Source organism: Bos indicus x Bos taurus, chromosome 12 (genome assembly GCF_003369695.1).
Source record: "Bos indicus x Bos taurus breed Angus x Brahman F1 hybrid chromosome 12, Bos_hybrid_MaternalHap_v2.0, whole genome shotgun sequence".
Lineage (NCBI taxonomy): Eukaryota > Metazoa > Chordata > Mammalia > Artiodactyla > Bovidae > Bos > Bos indicus x Bos taurus.
In genome coordinates this window covers 74014984-74036300 of record NC_040087.1, presented here as the reverse complement: position 1 = coordinate 74036300, position 21317 = coordinate 74014984, and the positions used below count along the sequence as shown (strand labels likewise).

The 21317-nt window shown below is 46.0% G+C and overlaps 1 protein-coding gene across 10 annotated transcripts in view; it reads right to left on the bottom strand.

Moving 5' to 3' along the window:
- The window catches only part of MBNL2 (muscleblind like splicing regulator 2), a 161784-nt gene extending 141216 nt beyond the window's left edge, over positions 1-20568 (bottom strand). For 3 of the 10 annotated variants that reach the window (XM_027557851.1, XM_027557846.1, XM_027557849.1), the window contains exon 1: positions 20315-20550. The gene's annotated coding sequence lies outside the window, so the exon portion shown is untranslated. Of the gene's footprint in view, positions 1-20314 lie in introns of all 10 variants that reach the window. The other 7 variants (XM_027557842.1, XM_027557848.1, XM_027557841.1 and 4 more) reach the window with 5 other exon arrangements.
- Between the last annotated feature and the right edge of the window lie 749 nt (positions 20569-21317).

Here is a 21317-nt window from a genome sequence, read left to right as displayed (position 1 = left end):
CTCTTAACCTCTGGGCCAGGAGGTCTCTTTCTCATTTGTGTACAAATCACTCTGTGGTCTTGCAATAAATGCTGATTCCTGGGTCCCAACTCAGATGTCCCAAGTTGGAATCTGAGAGGCTGAGGCCTAGGAATCTGTCATCTGTTCTTTTAACAAGCTTCCCAAGAGTCTGTGCAGCCAGTGAAACCAACATTTGGAGTAACCGGTGAGGGATTTTGAGATGCGCTTGGAAAGAACAACCTCTTTATTCATGGACAAAATTGGGTGGGGCAGTCCATGTGGTTACAGAAATATGACCTTGTTCCAATGGCTACAAGAGCTCATTCTGGCCTGGACTGTGGGCATGTTTATCTTTGACTTAGTTTTCAAGTGGCCCTCAAGGGCGAATAAATAGGCCAATCCATTTTGTGAGATGTGCTGTACATTCTGTGCAGCTGAATGTAATCAGAAGGCTCTGTCCTACAGCAATTAAGCAACTGAGACTTATTTTAAAAGTTAGGGCACTCCAGATAACTCCCTCGTTGATGCATCTCACCCTTGGTCTCTCTCTGTTGCCTTCATCAGCGACACCTCTTCTCTGATGTTTAAATGAAAAAAAAAAAAAAAAAAAAGAGCTCTGTCTGAAGGGGTCAAGGTTTAGCTGGCCCCTCTTCAGTACTAAAAGACAATTTCATACAAATGTGCACAATCTCTGGTTGGTGGGGGGAGAGATGAATTCTCTCTGTGTCTGTGATAGAAACTTCTGAGTATATTTGGGTGGATGATGGGCTATGCGTTTCTGTAAGTACAACTCGTGGTTAATAATCATCTCTAGAAAGGCCTGTCTCAGTTATAAAATATTTCACTGAATCGTGTCCCACAAACATTTATTGAACACCTACTTCTTACCAGACAGGGGTTTTAACTGCATGGAGGTTGCTCAAATAAGGAGGCTTTAAAAATACTCCACATGTGAACATCTCTACTGACAGACTGTGATCTTGAAAAAGAGTTCTAGGCCCATGAATTATCTATTTGCTGAACCCAGTGAGATAAAGGGAACAGCTAAGAAGAACAAGTAAATAACAAAGGAACAACAAATAACATCGGCAGGGCACTTTAGAAAGCAGTGGCGGCCACTGTATTTTAGTTAAGCCTTCAATGATGCAAGGCTCATCTTTAATTAATAATTGGGGATCGATGCAGTGTGTTGGCATCACCCCATGATGGCTGCCTTGAATAGAGTAAGATTCATTTCAAGGCAAAGGTCTCTCAGAGTCTCCCTGGAGAAGCATTTAAACCTCAGCTTATACCTACCTTCCTTCAAACATATCTGATGATTTCCCCCTTTCCTGTTATAGCAGGATCAGACCTGTTTCTACACATTTTCAAACACGATTACTCCCTGGTGGTCTCAGCCTGTCTATCCACTGCAGCCTCCTCAGGCTTCAAGGCACAGCAGGTACCATCTGCCCTCCCAGCCCACCTTCCGGCAAACAGACACCCTCTTATCTTAACCCTGTCTCCCCTCTGCGTACTTCATCTCTCCTTTGGTTGCTCTAAATTCTCCACACCCCCTCCCTGGATGTTTTAACTTTCTGCTCTTCTGGTTCTTTGCTGATCAGCTGCCCGGTCACCACGCTCCAAAAATGCCTCTTGTGGCATTTTCCTCAGTTTTCAGCTTTCCTGAACTTTGTTTAGGATCTGGCATTATCTTCCATTATCATCTCAGGAAACAGTGATACACATTCATACTGTTATCATTGTGTTGAGTTAGTCGCTCAGTCATGTCTGACCTTGCGACCCCGTGGACTCTAGCCCTCCAGACTCCTCTGTCCATGGGATTCTCCAGGCAACAATACTGGAGTGGGTAGCCATTCCCCTTTCCAGGGGATCTTCCCGACCCAGGGATCAAACCAGGGTCTCCCGCACAACAGGCAGATTCTTTACCATCTGAGCCACCAGGGAAGCCTTGCTATCACTGCTATCACTGATCAGCGTTATTTCTAGGGCAGAGTGAACATCCCAATCTCTTCTCACAGACCTAAAGGCAACTGGAGATGTCCAGAAGCCAACACACCTGTCCCAAGGAGCACCTGTCCTCTGAAATGCTCTTCATGTTGGATTTCTTTGCCTGCGGGAGTGTGTCTAGGAAATCCCCTCAACTGTAAGCATTCCCCAAGCCTGTACTGTCAGCCACGTTCTAGATCACACTTGCTTCCTTAGGGATCTCAACTCCTTTTATGAGCTCAGGTACAACTCCTCTGCGGATGAGCCCCAAATGCACACTGAGCTCTGTACTCCACGACCTACGCTTCCACGAGGACACTGCAGTTTCACTTCAATCTTCCGATGACCCAGAACAATCTCCTTCCCTCCCCACTCCTTCTGTGAGGTTCTCATTGACAGCATGAAGGTTCCTGTGACCTCAGTTCATGGACTCCCTGTTTCTCCCTCTGCTTCCGCAAGTCCTGCCCACCATCTTAGGATGCTGCCCCTGTATCAGGGCATTGTCTCCCACCAAGTCTCACTGCCACCATTCCAGCTCGTGCCTCCACAACTCTTGGGTGCCCACAGTGCTAGCTCTAAGCTGTGCTCACAGAATTATCCCCCTCAAGCAGGGCCTCACCCCATCACTCACCTGCTCTCAAACAGTTAATGGCTCTCTGCCACACTCTGAATAAAGCTCAGAATCCACAGCGTGGCATTCAGGGTCCTTCAAACATTTTAGCTGTGCCCCCATGAGTACTTCCTGGACTCTGCCCCCTGCTCCGTGGACACCAGCCTGGGTGCTCCCCGAATGCATGCACCACGGTCTGGCCCTTCCTTCATACGCCCATTAGAGGCTGTCTCCTCCAGGAAGCCTTCCCTGACTCACTTGGACAACAGCTAATCTCCTGGAAAAGCACCTTATACCTCCTATGTGGCACAGATTACCTTGATAGTGACGATTTATTTCTGTATCTTATCTGTTATTCTAGAGCATAAATTCCACGAGAGAAAAGGAAATGAGGAACACTGAAGATCTTGACCTTGCACACAGAATCTTTTTCTCTGCAAATTTTTCTGTCGCCAAGAAAACTTCACTCAGTAAAACACGTTTGCCCTGGCCCAACAGATGAAGACTAAATTAACAGTGATCCGCTCTCTCCCCCTGACACTGGGGCTTTCACGGTGTGTAGAGTACTTTTGGTTACCTTGTTTTGCCAGGTCGTCACAAAAGCCCCAAGATGTGGCCTGGTGATCTTGATTTATGCCAACCAGGAGACCAAAGGTCCAAGTGACCTGGTAACTCCTGTTCATCTTAACTAAGTAAGGGAACCCAGGATTCTGACTCATGTTAACAATCCGCAAGCTCTGGATCCTGGCTACCCTCAGCCACCCTTATTTATCTGCACTCCCTCGAAAGGGCAAAGGGCACTGTCATCTGTGGTCTCCAGGGTGTCCCTTTCTTCCACTAGTCTTGACTAACAAATAAGATTTTTTAAAAAGTCCTTGAAGCAAAACTTTCATGTGTTTGTAAAAAAAGTAAAAACAGGGAGAGAAAAGTAGCTGTTATGTGTGCCATGACAAAGTGGTCTTTTGATTACGATTTCCATCATGATTATCATCGTTATTATTCACCAAGGATTTCAAGTTTGCATGTGAAGGATTAACTTCCACTGCCTAAGGAGTAAGACATTATATGGCTTCATGGTTCTTGTTATTAGTGGAGATGGAGCCCCATCTCGGAAGTTCAGAAATTTAGAAGCGAAACAGGTAAGGTGGGGAGTGTGTGTTAGTTGCTCAGTCATGTCTGACTCTTTGTGACCTATGGACTGTAGCCTGCCAGGTTCCTCTGTCCATGGGATTCTCCAAGCAAGAATACTGCAGTGGGTTGCCATTCCCTTCTCCAGGGGATCTTCCCGACCCACGGATCGAACCAGATCTCCTGCATTGCAGGCAGATTCTTTACCATCTGAGCCACCAGGGAAGCCCAAGGTGGGGAGATATGACTGGAAATAAAAGAAGGAAATAGGGGGACCTTCTGACTAGTTCTCCCTTTAGAACAGTGCCAGGCAACCAGCTACATTTAAAACTTTCTTCCTAAAGGCAGGAAAGACCAAAAGACCGCACCCCTTATCCTAAGTGTCCAGCTTGCTGGATTTCCATCAGCTGAGCACACTGGCTAATGCACACCCAGACTGAGCAATAACTCCTAGCAGGACCCTGGATACTCCTCTGGCTTCCCTTCCCATCATACCTTGCTTTCCACAAAGGGTGAGCCCTCTCCCTTGCTAGTCACGTCTAACTAGCTGGCTACAGCCGAAGTCAACCCTTCGACTGTTCTGGCCAGGACAGCGTGTGTTTTTTGAGAAACCTTTTAATGGGGACTTCCCTGGCGATTCAGTGGCTAAGACTCCGCTCTCCCAATGCAGGGGGACCAGGTCCGTTTCCTGGTCAGGGAATTAGATCCCACATGCCCCAACTAAAAAGGTCTCACATGCTGCAATGAAGATTAAAGAACCCACGTGTTGCGACTAAGACCTGGTGCAGCCAAATAAATAAATACTTTTAAAAAAAGAGAGAGACCTTTTCTGGCAGCAATTGCCATTTCAAAGCCGAAAAAAAAAAAAAAATAGTGTGTGTGAGGGAGTAATTTTGTGTGTAGGAGAAAAGTGTTTCTAATTTTCAATCCTGAAAATGTGAGGGGAAGAAGGAAGATGTGAAGGAGGGAATAAGTCGGTAGATGCAGCCTCTCTGCTTTCCCCATTAGAGGCTGGACGCCTTCCAGCGACGTGCCATTTTGAGAAAGGAAGCACACAGCATCGCCCGTCCCTACCTGCCGGGGCAGGTCGGCTCCCCCTTCCCAAGCCTTTGGATTCATGGCTAGGTCTCCGATCATTATTTCCTCGCACAATATTCACAGGAAGCCTGATACTGTATTGAACATATGGTTTTCATTTTTTTTTTTTCCCCAGTTTTGAAGCAGAGAACAAGATGGAGAGTGTCACAAACCTAACTCAAGGATTTGCTGGTTCTGCCAAACTGTGTAAGGGGAAACTAATTCCAGGCTAATGCCCGTCCTGTGCTGGAAGATTCGGGAGGCCTGGGAGGACCCACTGACCGAGAACTGCTGACCTGATAAAGTACGTGGGCCATGTCAGAGCTTCTCGGTGACTTTCTGTGCTAAAGGAAAGGATCAGAACTTCAAACAAAGATCCGCAGCCGCAAAACAATTAACTCAAGACCCAACATGTATCTGGCTAAGGGGATGGATATTAACTTGAGGATCCACGATATTTGAATCGCAACCTTCCCCAGTCTCACATCTTGCGTGGTTGGCCCGTCGGTGTTGCCAAAAATCACCCCTCCCCTCAAAATGAATTTCTCTGATCAATTATTTAGTGTGGTCTGGGTTATACAACATCAGCTTCACCCTGAGGGGGAACAAATTTCATGCTCCCTCGTGGCCAGCTGGAAAATTTGCAGTTTCAATTAAAAAGGCAAATTTTCAGTGTGGCAAAGACGGTTGGCTGAGTTTAAAGGACATTAATGAAACTAGTAGTTAAAAAAAAAAAAAGCAACGTTGCGATGGAGCAGGAACCCAGGGACCTTCAGGTTAAATATCAACCTGGGAATTTTCCTAAGAAAAACTGGCAGGCTTATCTCCCCTCAAGTTTTAAAGTCTTAGAACAGGCCCTCTCTGGGCTTTCTCTAGATGAAGCCTGGTCAGTTCATCGGGAAAATGGTTTACCAATCTCCCCCCTTCTCTTTATTTGCTTAGGGCGGCCCTGAGTAGGCCTGGGCAGAACGGAGGGAGAAAATCTTTCCCGGTTTCTCCTGTTCTAGGAAGGAGGGCGGGTTAGTACAGCCTGCTGTCGACGGGAGCTGGGATTAATTAGTTCCTTCGGTGACCTTGGCATCTACTGAAGGCTGAGTGTGTGTCTAAGCCGCTAAGGACTGTGCTGAGAGCTGCAGAGGAACTTGGGAGGGCTCGGAGCTACTGCTAAAATGATCACCTTTCTGTTGTGCCAAAGACGAACACAGCAAAACACAATCCCAAAGCAGGTACTTTACCTCTGAAAAGTGCCTCAGTGTGGTTGTCAAACTGTATATCCGTCATTCTATCATCTAGCAATCGATCTAGACCTATCTATCTATCTATATACCCTAATCTATAGCTATTTGTATATACATGTATCTATATTTTTATCTACCTATCTCTTCTGTGTATATAAATATTAATCTATATCTATAACCATCCATCTATATATATATCCCTAAATCTATATCTATCTGTATCTGTATCTTTATTAATCTATATCCAGATCAAGGTGTGTGTGTGTGTGTGTGTGTGTGTGTGCGCTTAGTCGCTCAGTCGTGTCCTACTCTTTGCGACCCCATGGACTGTGGCCTGCCAGACTCCTTTGTTCATGGGATTCTCCAGGCAAGAAAACTGGAGTGGGTTGTCATTTCCTTCTCCAGGGGATCTTCCCGACCCAGTGATTGAACCTCGGTTTCCAGCACTGCAGGCAGATTCTTTACCATCTGAGCCATCAGGGAAGCCCCATCTAGATTAATAGATGTGATGTATTATATAGATCATATGAGTGTATTATCTATATATTAATCTAAATATATCATCTATCTCTTATCTATATCTATTTATCAATCATTCTATGGGTAGTTTTGCAGGTCAATGCCCAGGAACTTGCCTGCTATTTCAGGAGGTGGCTAAAGCCTCCCGTTGGAACGGAAGTCAATTTTCAATCATTCCAAGCCACTGGGGAAGCTGTCTGTCCCTCCCCCATATAGCCCCTACCCATCAGTTTTTCTCCACTACACTCAGGCCTGAACAGAGCCTGAGGGAACATGGAAAACCCCACCCCTTCCTCTCCTACAGCTGGTTCAAGGTTCAAGTATAACAGCGATAAGGGTCACCAATGCGACAAAGCTGCCAGGAACACTGCGAGTCTTAGGTTGCATAAATAGAAGTATCATTTCCTGAAAATAATCGGCAGTGCTAACTGCTCCTATCGGAGGAAGCTTGCTTGTTGTCTTTAAGTACATGAAGGGGCTCGCCTGCTGACGGGGTATTTGACTCTCTGGGGGTATCCCAAAGGCCTGAACATGGCCTGAGCAGTGGAGGGCTTGGGGAGTCACATCGCATTTCAGCACAGGGAAGGTATTTTATAATGAAATGTGGTCTGCATGCATCATGGGGTCGTGATTGTCGAGACGGACGAGCAGCAGTCGGGCAGCACCGTGGTGGAGGGTAGACAGAAATCCCACCAACTCCTTCCCACGGGGCACCCCCACTACTTTTCATCTGACGTTTGTGGTTCTGTCAGTTGGGAGGCTCTTAGAATCAGGGGCGGTCTGCAAAGATGCTCCACCGACTCTCACCTGTCTCCCTTTGGTTCCCCCTTCCCATACCTGAGCACCCAGAGGAACAAAGACAGAAGCAGCAGGTCACAGAAAGCAAAGAGTTAAAAAAGGGCAAAGCTCTGTGTGGGTCCCACAGCCCCAGAGGCCGCCAGTCCCTTTGATCCTGCCTCTTAATTGCAGCTTAGTTGCAACAGGGGACTTTGAAGAAAAGAAACAAGGAAACTCTGGAGATAGGGTTTGTTTTGTTTCCTGAGGGGATGGTCTTTGTGGTGGCTGCCAGGAAGCTGATACTGCAGGGTTCAAATGATGGGCTTCCTGAGGTGGTAAATAAACCATCCTTTTCCCCAGGTGAGAGCCAGGTGTGACCAGAACCCCAGAGACTTGGGGCCTCCGTGTGCCATTTAGTGGGGATGCCAGGTACAACCTTGGCAGGGAGAAGAGGCCACGGGTTGGCTCAGGAGCCCACAGAGCAAGAGAGGAGAGCCTGCCACGTGAGGATGGTCAGGAGACGCAGCCAGAGAGGAGGACCACGCGTCCTTGCTGGAGAACGGGTGACCCGTGTGAGTGGAACAGCCCTGCCTGGGAACGGGGACATTGATAGAAAGGCAAAGGGTCTTCCAGGTCCTCACAGCATCACTGATTCAAGGGACATGAACTTGGGTGAACTCCGGGGGATGGTGAGGAACGTCCATGGGGTCGCAAAGAGTCGGACACGACTTGGCGACTGAACAACAAGTGCAGATGGTAAAGCCGCAACAACACAAAGCATCTCACTTCTGTACAGACCTCGCCACTGCATGTGATCGAGACAGCGTCTACAGGGCACCTCGGCCGAGGCCTTTCCTTACGCTTCTTCCACCGCACATGCGCACACAGACACGGCGGAAACTCGGGGTGAGGAAGAGGGCCACTCTTCACAGCGCGTCACGGAGACGATGCTCCAGCGTCCTGGGTGGTTTCCCAGGTCCTCCGTGAGGAGGAATTCGCGGCTAACGCTGAACTCATGCCCGAGCAGCCTGCCAGGACTTGCTTGTTTGCGTGTTAACTTAACCGTTCAGTGAATTCTGCTAACGGTTCATGCAAAAGTGAGAGAAATTTTTCTAAAGCAAATCCCTTTTCTGTTGCTACCCCCCGAGGAAGCGCCGTCGGAAAAGGTCTGGGTGTTTGGGGAAGCGCCAACTGGACTGTCGGCCTTGCTCTGTCGCTTGTTCCTGTGTGACCTTGGCAAAGAACTCAGCCTCCTGGGACTTCATTCTCTTCATAAAAAGGTTTAACTGACTTGATACACATAAAGCTCTCAGCAGAGGGCTTGGCATATAGTAGGCACTCAATAAACTCAATAAAGACGTGGTGCCTTTTGGCCCTAAAAGGTTATTGGGTAAATTAAAAATGCATAAAAGTACTGGCCATCTGTGTGTGGATTAAATGGGCAGTTGGGCAGGGCAGACTTCCTCTAAATCAGGTTAGCGGGACTCCTGGCCCAGGAAAGAGGAGGCCCCAGGCTGAACAAACAGAAAAATGAAGCCCTCAAGGGCAGGAAAGAAAGGCGGACATGAAACAAGGCCTCAGACTGTCCACGGTCAGGCCTGGATGTTCACTGAAGCCACCACCTAAGACAGCTGCCATCTCACTTAATGTCTTTACTCATCGCACACAACTTCAGAACTAGCATTTTTTAAATGTGATGTTAACTGCACATAACACTTCCTCTATACTCTTTCTGTTCTTTGGAGGAAGAACCAGCATTATCTTAAGGGAAATGCTGAGTTGCTCAGGGGTCCCCAGACTGATCCACTAAGGCTGTCGGACCTACAGGCTCCAGCTCTGACCACCATCAAGAGGAAAAAGTCTATGGCTGATTTTGAACACGGATATTTGGTAGGAAAAAAAAATCTCTGGAGCAGACGTGTAAACAGACACACCAGCCTTCCCTGGAGGCGGTGAGTAAATCTCCTAGGGAACTGGTGAGAGTCTGTGTCCACAAAGAAGAGACAGCCATCGCGGGCACGGGGGCCATCCACAGACATCGGCTGCTGTGACCACAGAGATGCTAGAAATCCCGAAAGGCCACCTTCACAGCCTGGACCACAGCAGCATCGTGGCCAGCCTCGTGGGAAAGACTCAACCTTGGCTCCAGTCTGAGCCCGGGCAGTCTGGCAAGGCCTCCTGTGTGGAGAAGGCAGGTCCTGGCCCTCAGCCCTGCAGAGGCTCCATGAAAACCATCTCAGACCCAGAAATCCGCCACCGTCGACGTCTATGCCAGCAAAGTGCTCTAGAGCCTTTGGGACGAGTAATGAGGGTCATCTTCCTCACCCGGGAGTTTGTTAGGCATGCAGAATCTCGATCCCCGCCCCGGACTGACTGGATCAGACACTGCCGTTTCACTTAGATCCCCAAGGAAATGCTGTGTACATGAAGGTCTGAGGAGTGTTGCTCTGGCTTCCTCACCGTAGGCACGTGGGTACCGTCTCATTTTCTTTAACATAGTCCTTATGGCGGATTCAACTGAGACCTTGGAGCCAGGAATGAATGGACCCTGGGTCTTCGACAACAGGGAGCCTAGTGTCCAGTGGTATCTCCAATCACTCTGGAATTACTGTCCTAACCAATTAGACCCTCAAAATGTATATTTTGAGATATAGATGCATACATGTTGATAACTGTCGGTTTTAAATGCTTTCTTTTGATTATTAGTGAAGACCCACGCTTTAAATACTCAAGTATTTGTGCGTGTGTATGTTGTTTTTGTTGCTCAGTTGCTAACTGAGCTAAAGAGTATATGCCTCTTTGCAACCCCATGGACTCAGCATGCTAGGCTTCCCTGTCCTTCACTCTCTCCCTGAGTTTGCGCAAATTCATGTCCATTGAGTTGCTGATGCTATCTAACTATCTCAGCCCAATGTGAAGAGCTGAGTCATTGGAAAAGACCCTGATGCTGGGAAAGATTGAAGGCAAGGGTGATAAGAGGGTGGCAGAGGATGATATATATAAGATATAAATGATATATATGCAATATGATATACATGAGATATAAGATATATGAGATATGATATATGTACGTGTGTGTGTGTGTGTGTGTGTGTAACAGGAGATTCTCTTTATCCATCTGGTGTTCTATCGCTCTCACCACAGCAGTGAACTGATATTTGCCTCCAGGAGGAACATGGCCTGAGCACTCAAGACAGAGAGGGTAACTATGGCAGGATAATGTGACGGGAGCCATGGAGGCTATGCTTAACAGTCTTGGTGACTCATTTTTCATAGACAGTCTTGCTCCTTTGTGGGTACTTGTTTTCGTGGTTCTTTGCTACCTCTTATTCTCTTCTGGGCCCTGGCAGTCTCCCCAAGGCTCATCCTTGGTCATCAGCCTGCCTCCACTGATGCTCCCTTCTTCTTGGACCTGGTGAGCACTCCTGGCCCCCACAGTGGCTTCCATACAGGTGTGTCTTAGTTTACATTTGCAGCCTGGTGCCTGAGCTTTTCTCCATTTTATGTTGTCAGATGTCTATGGATGACCCACTTGGGTGACCCATCATTAGCTAAGACACCATGATCAGGACTCAAAACTCATCCTCTCTCCCTCTCCTGACCCCATTCCCACTGACTGGCCCCCTTTCCCATCTATCCCCATTTTCTGTTAGGATCCCACAGATATTTCTCCTGCCAGAAACTCCAATGTTGTTTTGGCTCTTCTAAGCTGTCACCAGTCTCTGCTATTTTTCCTTCAAGACACCTTTTAGATTTGCCCTTTCCCCTCCATTCTCCCACTGCCATTCTAATCCAACTCCTTTACCACATGACGTCTGAAATACTGCAGAAGTTTTCTAGCCAGTGGCATCACTTGTTATAAATTTTCTAACCTCTGACCTGATTTTACAAGCTCAGTGCAATCCTTATAAAGCATTAGATGTGATGTTAACAAAAATGAAACTCCTCCACATGGCTCTTTGAAAAGTGAAAGTAAAAATGTTAGTCACTCAGCTGTGTCCAACTCTTTGGGACCCCATGTACTGTAGCCCACCAGGTTCCTGTGTCCATGGAATTCTCCAGGCAAGAATACTAGAGTGGGTTGCCATTCCCTTTCCAGGTCTCCTGCATTGCAGGTAAATTCTTTACCATCTGAGTCACCACAGGGCTCTTTAGTTCTTCCATATTCTGATTTTCCCTGACTCCATCTAAACTAATTTCTGGGTGGGAGGAATTGTGAGATTGGGATTGACATATATATATACTATTGATACTACGTATAAAGTAGACAACTAGTAATTAGCCTCCAATTAAAATAAATAAATTTATATTAAAAAAAAGTAGACAACTAATGAGAACCTACTGTATAGCACAGGGAACTCTATTCAATGCTCTGTGTTGATCTAAATGGGAAGGAAATCTAAAAAAGAGTGCACATATGTTTCAGTTGTTCAGTTCAGTTCAGTCGCTCAGTCGTGTCCAACTCTTTGTGACCCCATGAATCGCAGCATGCCAGGCCTCCCTGTCCATCACCAACTCCCGGAGTTCACTCAAACTCACGTCCATCAAGTTGGTGATGCCATCCGGCCATCTCATCCTCTGTCGTCCCCTTCTCCTCCTGCCCCCAATCCCTCCCAGCATCAGAGTCTTTTCCAATGAGTCAACTCTTCACATGAGGTGGCCAAAGTACTGGAGTTTCAGCTCCAGTCCTTCCAAAGAACACACAGGACTTATCCCCTTTAGAATGGACTGGTTGGATCTCCTTGCATATATGTATAGATATAGCTGATTCACTTTGCTGCACAGCAGAAACACAACACTGTAAAGCAACTACACTCCAATAAAAATTAGTCAAAAAATAAACCTATTTCCCCTACTCCCCGATATTTAATACCTGTTCTTCAAAGTTCAGTTCTATACTGGCCCTCACACCAAGCTGTTCCTCCTTGAAATAATCTTCCTTCCTCTAATTCTGACTACTGCCCACTCCAGACTTTTTGGATTACATCCCACTAGTGGCGCTAGAGGTAAAGAACCCATGTGCCAATGCAGGAGACATGAGGTGTGCGTTCAGTCTTTGGGTTGGGAAGATCCCCTGGAGGAAGGTATGGAAACCCATTCCAGTATTCTTGCCTGGAGAATTCCATGGACAGAGGAGCCTGGTGGGCTATAGTCCATGGGGGTCATAGAGTCGGACATGACTGAAACCACTTAGCACCCAAGCATGCCACCCCACAGAAAAATACTTCTGTGCAGGAACAACCATTATAAGGTTATCTACTTATTTAAAAATGTTATACTTGCATAATAATATTAATATGTTACATACATTATGAAACATACATGGAAATTAACATTTTAAAAGGATGAGCTAAATAATATATAAGATGCTAAGTTCAACTGCTTCCTTTCCTCACCTAGTGAATGATCTGACCCTAGGCTTGGGGAGTAGACATCCCATTTTGGAAATACTGATCTAGACAAAGTATATCTATTCAGAGCCAGAGGACATATCTCTTCTCCTTGAAGTCTCATCTCCAGCCCAAAAGCAGTTCTACATTCCTGAACTCCCAGAAAATTTAAAATTATAAGTAGTAAATCATTGGGAGAAGGCAATGGCACCCCACTCCAGTACTCTTGCCTGAAAAATCCTGGACAGAGGAGCCTGGTAGGCTGCAGTCCATGGGGTCGCTAATAGTCGGACACGACTGAGCGACTTCACTTTCACTTTTCACTTTCATGCATTGGAGAAGGAAATGGCAACCCACTCCAGTGTTCTTGCCTGGAGAATCCCAGGGATGGGGGAGCCTGGTGGGCTGCCATCTATGGGGTCGCACAGAGTCGGACGTGAATGAAGCGACGCAGCAGCAGCAGCAGTAAATCATTGATATAATATATACTTCACCAATACTTTTTAGTTGATTAATTGGAGCTTGCATCTGAGATGCCAGAAATTTATAGATTTTTGCAAACAATTCCATATCTTAATTAAAAACACACTATCTTCCCCAAAATTGCTTGGGTTGGGCTCTAGTCCACATCATTACATCCACTGCAAGAAAAATCCAAGTCAGACTGCAGTGTAATTTCATTTAAAGACTATTTTATCTCATTAAATATCATTTGCACAGATCCCCATAGTTTTGAGGATCAACTTTTCCATTTTTTGGTTAGTGAGATTTTTTAACACATGGCTTAACCTCAATTAACTGAAAACTCAAATTCGGTTTTTAATTTATAAGATGGGGACAAAAGGGGACAAAAGGCCATTAAAAGATATGACAAGCATAAAAACAGAAATGATATATGATGTAAGATACTGCTAGTGTTACCATACCCAGTATTTAGGTATCGTAAACTATGTAAAGTATATCTGAGATTTCTAAAATAATAAACCTTCTTTCACCTTGAGCTTTCATTTCTTTCTGCAAATTATTTTTATCTTCTCAATCTTAACTGCTCAGATGGAAAACATAGCGCTGTCTCTCTATAGGACTCGGAGGTATGATCGGGTCTGAGTTTAAATCTTGGCTCCACCAAATACTAGCTGTGGGATCACTGGTGTGTTACAGAACCTTTCGGAACTTCTACTGGTCAGCGTTAACTTCGAAGTTCGTGCGTGCGTGCCAAATCACTTCAGCTGTGTCTGACTCTGTGACACCATGGACTGTAGCCTGCCAGGCTCCTCTGTCCATGGGGATTCTCCAGGCAAGAATACTGGGTGGGTTGCCATTTCCTGCTCCAGGGAATCTTCCCGGCCCAGGGATCAAATACACATCTCTTACATCTCCTGCATTGGCAGATGGGTTCTTACTGGGTGCCACGTGGGAAGCCCTAACTTTGTGGGGATAACATTAATCCGTGGGCTTCCTTTAAGGTTCAAAATACCCAAGATATGTGTGTAAAACAGCTTATAACACTTGCCACTAAAATATTAATTTCTGCCCCCACCCCTTTAACAGGCTTAAGAGAACTCAATGAGATGCTCTCATAAGAAAATGGAATACTCTGAATTTTGGTTTCATTGCTGACTTTGGTTCTTTCCTGACGTGTAAGCCATTTACAACGATTTTGTGAATTTTATGTTCTAGAACACCTTCCTGCCAGTCATAGCCAGGCTCGCGCTGCTACTGTGTGACTGGGTTGGGGCGTGCAGCCAGGGTAGGGTTTTGTTCCCTAATGCCTTCTGAGCAGTCAGAGCTGGGAAAACGAAGCCAACCATCCGCCCCTCCTGTTCCGTGGCCACACCTGGCTGCCTACTGTACTAGTTATAAACGCCCTTGTCTGTGAAAGCATCTGAGGACAGGAGAAAGAGACGTGCACACATGTTCCAGGGGCACTTGTAAGTTTTTCCTGTTCTTCAAAATTCAAATCAATTAATCACTGAAAAAAAAAATCAGTGAATAAAAGTTTTAAAAATCTGGTTTATAACTCATCTCCGCCAGAAGCTTTACCTAGCATGTCCCCACAGGAGTGCTCTAATTTTAGGCTCCCAGTTTCTAAACCTAGATATGAACTGTCAATTGAAATAAAGTCTGTGAAAGACCTTTGTAGAAGGTACGGAAGTGTACATAGGCTAACCATTCTTCTGAAGGTATCTGTGCTGATCTACGTGGCTCAGTGCTAAAGAATCCAATGCAGGAGAGGCAGAAGATGCAGGTTTGATCCCTGGGTCGGGAAGATTCCCCTCAGAAGGAAATGGCAACCCATTTCAATCCTCTTGCCTGGGAAATCCCATGGACAGAGGAGCCTGGTGGGCTACAGTCCATGGGGTTGCAGAGTCGGACACGACTGAGCGACTGAGAACTATTTTTATCTTATTTGTAAATGTCTTGTTTCCCAGTGAGGATGGGCTGCACGCTGCTCAGGCCCGGGGACCTGCACCCTCTTTGGTGTCTCCTGATTCTTCCTGCTGTCCTCTGAGGTGGCTGAGTTGGTAAAAATCCACCTGCAATGCAGGAGACCCTGGTTCGATTCCTGGGGTTGAGAAGATCCGCTGGAGAAGGGATAGGCTACCCACTCCAGTGTTCTTGGACCTTCCTTATGGCTCAGCTGGTAAAGAATCCGCTGCAATGCGGGAGACCTGGGTCTGATCCCTGGGCTGGGAAGATTCCCTGGAGAAGAGAAAAGCTACCCACTTCAGTATTCTGGTATGGAGAATTCCATGGGGTCGAAGAGAGTCGGACATCACTGAGCAACTTCCACTTTCACTTTGACTGCCCTAAAGTTTTTCGGTGGCATCCAGCTTGCCTCGATGTTGCTAGACCTTAGAACCTGCCTATGTGCCTGCCAGGACCCATTGCTAAAAAGAATTCTTGAGGCTCACTTACACTCTCTTCTTCTAGCTCTTCCCAAACTGGGTTCCTTCCCTCACAGCTTGTCAGTGCCCAGAGAATTTACATTAATTTTGATGTTAGGGTGAAAAACAAAACCAAACCAAAATTTTGTGTTTAAAAAGGAAATTGATTTCTTTTTTAAGTACCTGTGCTTTTTTTTTAAAAAGAACAGGGTGAGGGGTATGGAATTTTAACTCTCCAGGGTCAGGAATCAGGTTTCCCGGCTGGTATGGGAACAGTGAGAGCTCAGCCACCCTGAGGCTCAGAAGTGTGGGAGAGGGGCTAGGATTTCCTCTGGTTGATTGACGGTTGAGGCTTTCAGATGACGAGCCCATGTTCCCCAGTCGTTTGGAGGCTGACTCTCAGCTTGCTGAGACTTGGGCGATTGCTCTCAGTGGCCTAGTATTTTGGATTTGGATGGCAGCATTCCTGTATGCCTGTTCCTCATCTTACATTATTATGTGTTATTTAAACAATATTATGCTGAGAAATACAGCAGAAGTGAAGAAATTACAGATAGATATTTAAAACTCAAAATTCCTTCTCTTAATCCTCCCCCAAACACCAAAACTGTCTCAAAACCTACAATTAACGTCTGATGGTTAACAATGTGAAATTAACATTACCCAATAAAGTTATTATTAAAGTCTTTGAAACTTACAATTTTGCATCGCTTCTTTCTGTTCTGTATTTTGCACCTACTCGGAGGCAGGTATTAGGTAATTGACTTGTTCTAAGCAAACAGCAAAAGCCAGAGGAGCCAAGAGGTGTTTAATAAACACTTGTTGACTGATTGATGGAACACACCGACCCAGGATCTCGAAGACAATGCATTCTTTGTCTGTGCACTAAGGTAACATCGGTGGGTCCGTTTTTATTATCAAGCATTTCTGCCACATTGAAGGGAGCAAGCCAGCCAAAAACTTAACCATCAGCAACGTGGCTCCTGCTTGCAGAAGAAATTCTCTGGTTTCTTTCACACCTGTGTTCACTCTCAGCAACAGAGCCGGGCCCAGCTTTGGCTCAACAATGCTGAGCTATGGAGGCACACGCCTGACGCAGACCAGCCGTGACACCACCCTGGGCTTCTCACCATGAATATCATCGCAGCCATAAGTAACCGTTTGCGCATATTTAAAAAAATCCAACAAAAAACAAACAAAAGAAACAACTACACTGAGTAACAATACTGGAGGAAAAAAAACAGTACTGCAACTAATTTACAAAGCCCCACTAAGTCTTACCTGCCTCCTTCTTCTGCAAGAAAGCAGAGCATGAAGTACCAAGTTTTCTGTTCCACACGTGCACATCTATGCCCACCTGGTTCATTTCAGAAAGGATGCCAGGGCACGTGACATCTTTACGTCTCTTCACAGCCACTTCTCTTTCTTTGCTGGGCCTTCAGGTTGGGCTCAGGCAGATTTTACAAGAGGTCAGTGTCCGGGCCCCTGTGCTGCTCTGCCCCCAAGCTCTGCACTCATCTGGCCTGATGTTGGACATCCAGCTTTCTGGGGACTTTGCTACAGGCTGACATTGGTGCCTCCCACCTTTCCACAACAGCCCTCACCCACCCAACCCCGCCCACCTGCTCCCCAAAGAAGGCAGCTCTCTCTGCCTGATACGACAACCGCAATGGCTTGTGACCCACCAGCTCTTCTGCGCTGTACCTGGAGCTTCTCAAGACCCCAAACTCTTGTTTTTACAACCAACATACCCTGCAGGCTTCCCACCTCTTCAGTAATCAGCATCCTTTACCACTTTCCATGGGAGCCACCTCCTTCTATGTCGACGATATGTTTTGTCATTTTGGAAAATGTAAACAAACCAGTATTAGTCTAGTTGACATACAATACCCATCTTTTCTTGTTATCAGCAGGAAGAAAGGAAGAGAACACACACAAGCATGAGCCTCATCCGTCCCCCATAAGGAATTCTCTTCAACCCAATACCTAAAACCTCTTCTCCCAGTTCTTGCTTGGAATCGTGAGTACCTGATCTCGAGTCTCTATGGCACGCCCCGAGCACGACTGGCTGGTAGCCATGTGATATTGATTTGTTTTTACCATAGCAACAGCAAATTAAAACAACTCGCAGGCAGAAGGCAGGCTGTTAACCAGGGACGCTACACAACCAGTAGATTTCACAAGCGTATTTTTCTCCCCTCCTCTCATTTTCTCACTTGCACACATTTCATACCCAAGTCAGAGCAAAAAGAGCACTAAATGCTTTGGGTACTACAAGGCCTGTGTCTGAAAGGATCTGGTTTGCATAGCTTCTAGTAATATTGCACAAGATCAAAGGAGAACACGCACACAAGTGATCTCTGATTTTCTTGGAAATTGTATGTCGTGGTCTGAGGATGAATATCCCTAGAAAATTTACGTGAACATGAAGTAGAGTGAAGGGTTCTGTATCCATGACTATGTATCTTAACACTGTAAGGTATTTTCCACAGTTTCATTCATAGGGTGGTTTTATCCCTTTTAACTGGCTCACTGTGTCAAGAGACAAACAACTTTTTTTTTTTTTTTGGATGCAAGGTCAAGGTCTCTCAAAATGCTAGAAGCATAAAGGAAAGTGTAGCAAGTATTAATCAATTCTATTAAGGGAGAGAAAAAACTGAGATGGGTGCTTGTTAGAGGCTACACAACCCAAGCAGTCCAAAGAGGGTGCAAACTAGGGCTGGGAACTCCCCAGAACTCCAGGCTGTTCTGATGGAAATTCCTTCCCCGAAAGGCTCCCTATTAAAAACTAACCATCCCTGGATCGCTGTGACCAAGGCTGCCACTTGTGACACGGGGCGAAGAGCCTGCCGTGCCGGACTGCCCTTCCCTGGGTCCATCGACACTAGGGCACGGTGATCTTTCTACCAGAGGAGCTGTTCCCACCATCACTGCCAGCCGTGAACTTGGTGGCATAGCCTGGGTCCTAAAGAGTGGCCCCGGGGGAAGCTGGCAACGGGGCCCCTGGGTGGTGATGTCCGCCCAGGTGCCAAGAGACAGACTGCGCTGAGGGGACCGAGGCCTGAAGCAGAGCCAGTCCACTCCCCGCCACAGCCGGAGCCCTGCAGACAAACGACCTGCCTGATGTGAGGAGGCAGGTAGGAGAAGATGCCCTATTTCTGCTGGAGAATCGGTTCGGGTTTTAGAAAGGACGGGAAAATGAAGACATAACTCAAGACCTGCCAAGGAAGAGTCCGAACGTTCCTAGCCAGGACATAAAGAAATATTCCTCTCCACGAGCTTGAATAAAAGAACACACAGCAGAAAATAGTTGGGAGATGACGTCAGAAGTTCTGGGCGAGTGTCCTGCACTTCTCCTTGAAAGTAAAAACAGTGGGTCTAGAAGAATCTACGTGGCATTGCCCTTATTTAAATGAGGACTTCCACTGCTCCTTACAAAACAGACAAGCTGGCTGAAGAAACTTCATCTTATTTAGAGGCTCTAAGAACCTCTTTATTATTATTTTTACTTTATTATCCTCACAATGCACATATTACTCAATCAACAAATATCTTTCCACTTAACCTTTGTCTTTTTCAAAAGCCAGCGGTGTTTCTTGAAGAACATTCACCATGGTAGTGGTTAGGCTAGTCAATTTTTTTTTTCTTCGCTTCAGTGCTTGCTAACTATTCTAAAAATGTTACACATTTATTGTAAACATATGCTTCCGAGGCCTAACAAAAAAGCACAGTTTCCTCATGCCTGGCAGAAATTTAAAACGGAAAAGGGCAGAAAGAATTCTTTAACAAATATATCCTTTCCTTCTCTTGGGCCAAGTGTGTTAAAAATAAATCTTCTCCATCATTTCTCACTGCTGCTTCTCGGCAAGAAAGTTGATATGGTTCAGCACAGTGAAAACACAGCTTTAAAAAGCTAGCCTGCCCTCATTAAATTATTCTGCTGGCTGTGTGTTCTCATTAAAAATGCATAAAGATCAGATAATTGCAGTAAGCATTATTAACCCAGCTTTACTTTTGAATATAATGGTTCCACTTTTAAGCTGGAAACAAAGGCTCAGACATGCCAGAAAAAGAAATGTAAACATTGAACTACAGTATCGAAAACTTGTCAGAAAGCTACCTCTAGCTGGCTTGTTAAAATGTGCTTTTGAAACTCAATTAAAAGCCATGGCATTGGAGAGCTAGGTAGGTCCCTAATATCCCATAAGTCGATGTATTTTTTCTTTAAAAAACATTTCATCGATAATTATTTACCAGGAAGTTCCCCCCCGCCCCCCACCCCTTAATCACGAGTCTGTTTTCAAATCTTACGATCAACGTAAACTTTATTTATTCGGGAGCTAACTATGGCAGTCTGAAAAAATTTTTTTCTAGAACCAGAAGAAGGCCCCCCAAGAATTCAAATGGTTTCTGTTGAGTAATCAATGGTCCTATTCTTTGAAATAAAAACTCGTTTTATGCTTCACCCCAAACAGGCGGCAGAGATTCACGCTTGGCCATTTCTTTTTTTTTTTTTTTTCCAAATCAAAACGTTACGTAAAACTCCAGGGTCCCCCCCTGCAAGTATTTCATTTGAATTAGTGGAACCCGGTTTCCCTGGCTTCCTGAAGCAACACACACGGAATGCAGCATACTGCAGCAAACTCTTCAAACATTCAGGGGGAAAAAAAAGGAGAGGCGGGGGGACGATTTCCCTACCTTGTTTAGCTCTGTCTCTCCTTCTCCGTTACAGTAACCCCAGGAACATCTGGTAGAATCAAGCGGCCGCGGTTTCTTCGCTGCATCCTGAGGAAGAAATTTCCATGTAAATAGTTCTCATTCCCTGCTTATTGTACTCTGGGAGCCGTCTGCCGTATCTGGAAAATTTTGCCTTCAGATGATGAAGCAAAGACAGTCTAAACTCTGTTGCTGTAAGCTGCAGCCCTTCCTTCCGACAAATCCCTCCCCGCCGCGGGCAGCCAATCGCCAGCCAGCTCGTCAGCGCTGCTCGTCTGAACCGGGCCCTCATAGGGTGACTGACGCAGCAACACAGCACTTGCGGTGTGTGAAAACAGTGCATCCATACTGATGAAAGAGGAATTTCCCTCTCGCAAGAAAGCAGCCAGAGCCCCCAGACAAAGTGGCACATCATTGGCAGAGCGGAGAGAGGGGGTAGCTCCCCGAGAACACCCTTGAAGCCTAGCCAGCCCAGAGCCCGCGGTGGCACCGTCAATACTTTGGAAAACACAAAACTCGGGCAGATTCAGGAGACCTCCAGGTTGTCCATGAAACTGAAGTCGTTATCCCATTGGACAAAGCATCTATCTATCTATCTATCTGTCTAAATATCTATCTATCTATCTATCTGTCTAAATATCTATCTGTATTTTTAAAGGCAAACAATTCCGTGTCTGCCATGGAAATGAATACACCTTGCAAAACATTTGCATCTGATTTTCACTAGTGAGGAGGAACGTGTTAACCCAAGTGCATAGTCAAAGTCAAAACAGGCTTGTGTCTTGCACACAGGTTTCCTGTATGACAGCTGTTACGGCAGTGGTTAATTACTGGAGCCCATATACCTTTTCTCTAAGTTTTCACACTCCTGGGGACCCTCAATGAAGGAATTCTGAACAATAGAATTGGTATCTCTGCTTCACCCTTGGCAGGCCCCCCCGAGAGGATTAGTTGTGCCGTCACCTGACGCTAAGGTTCCTCACGC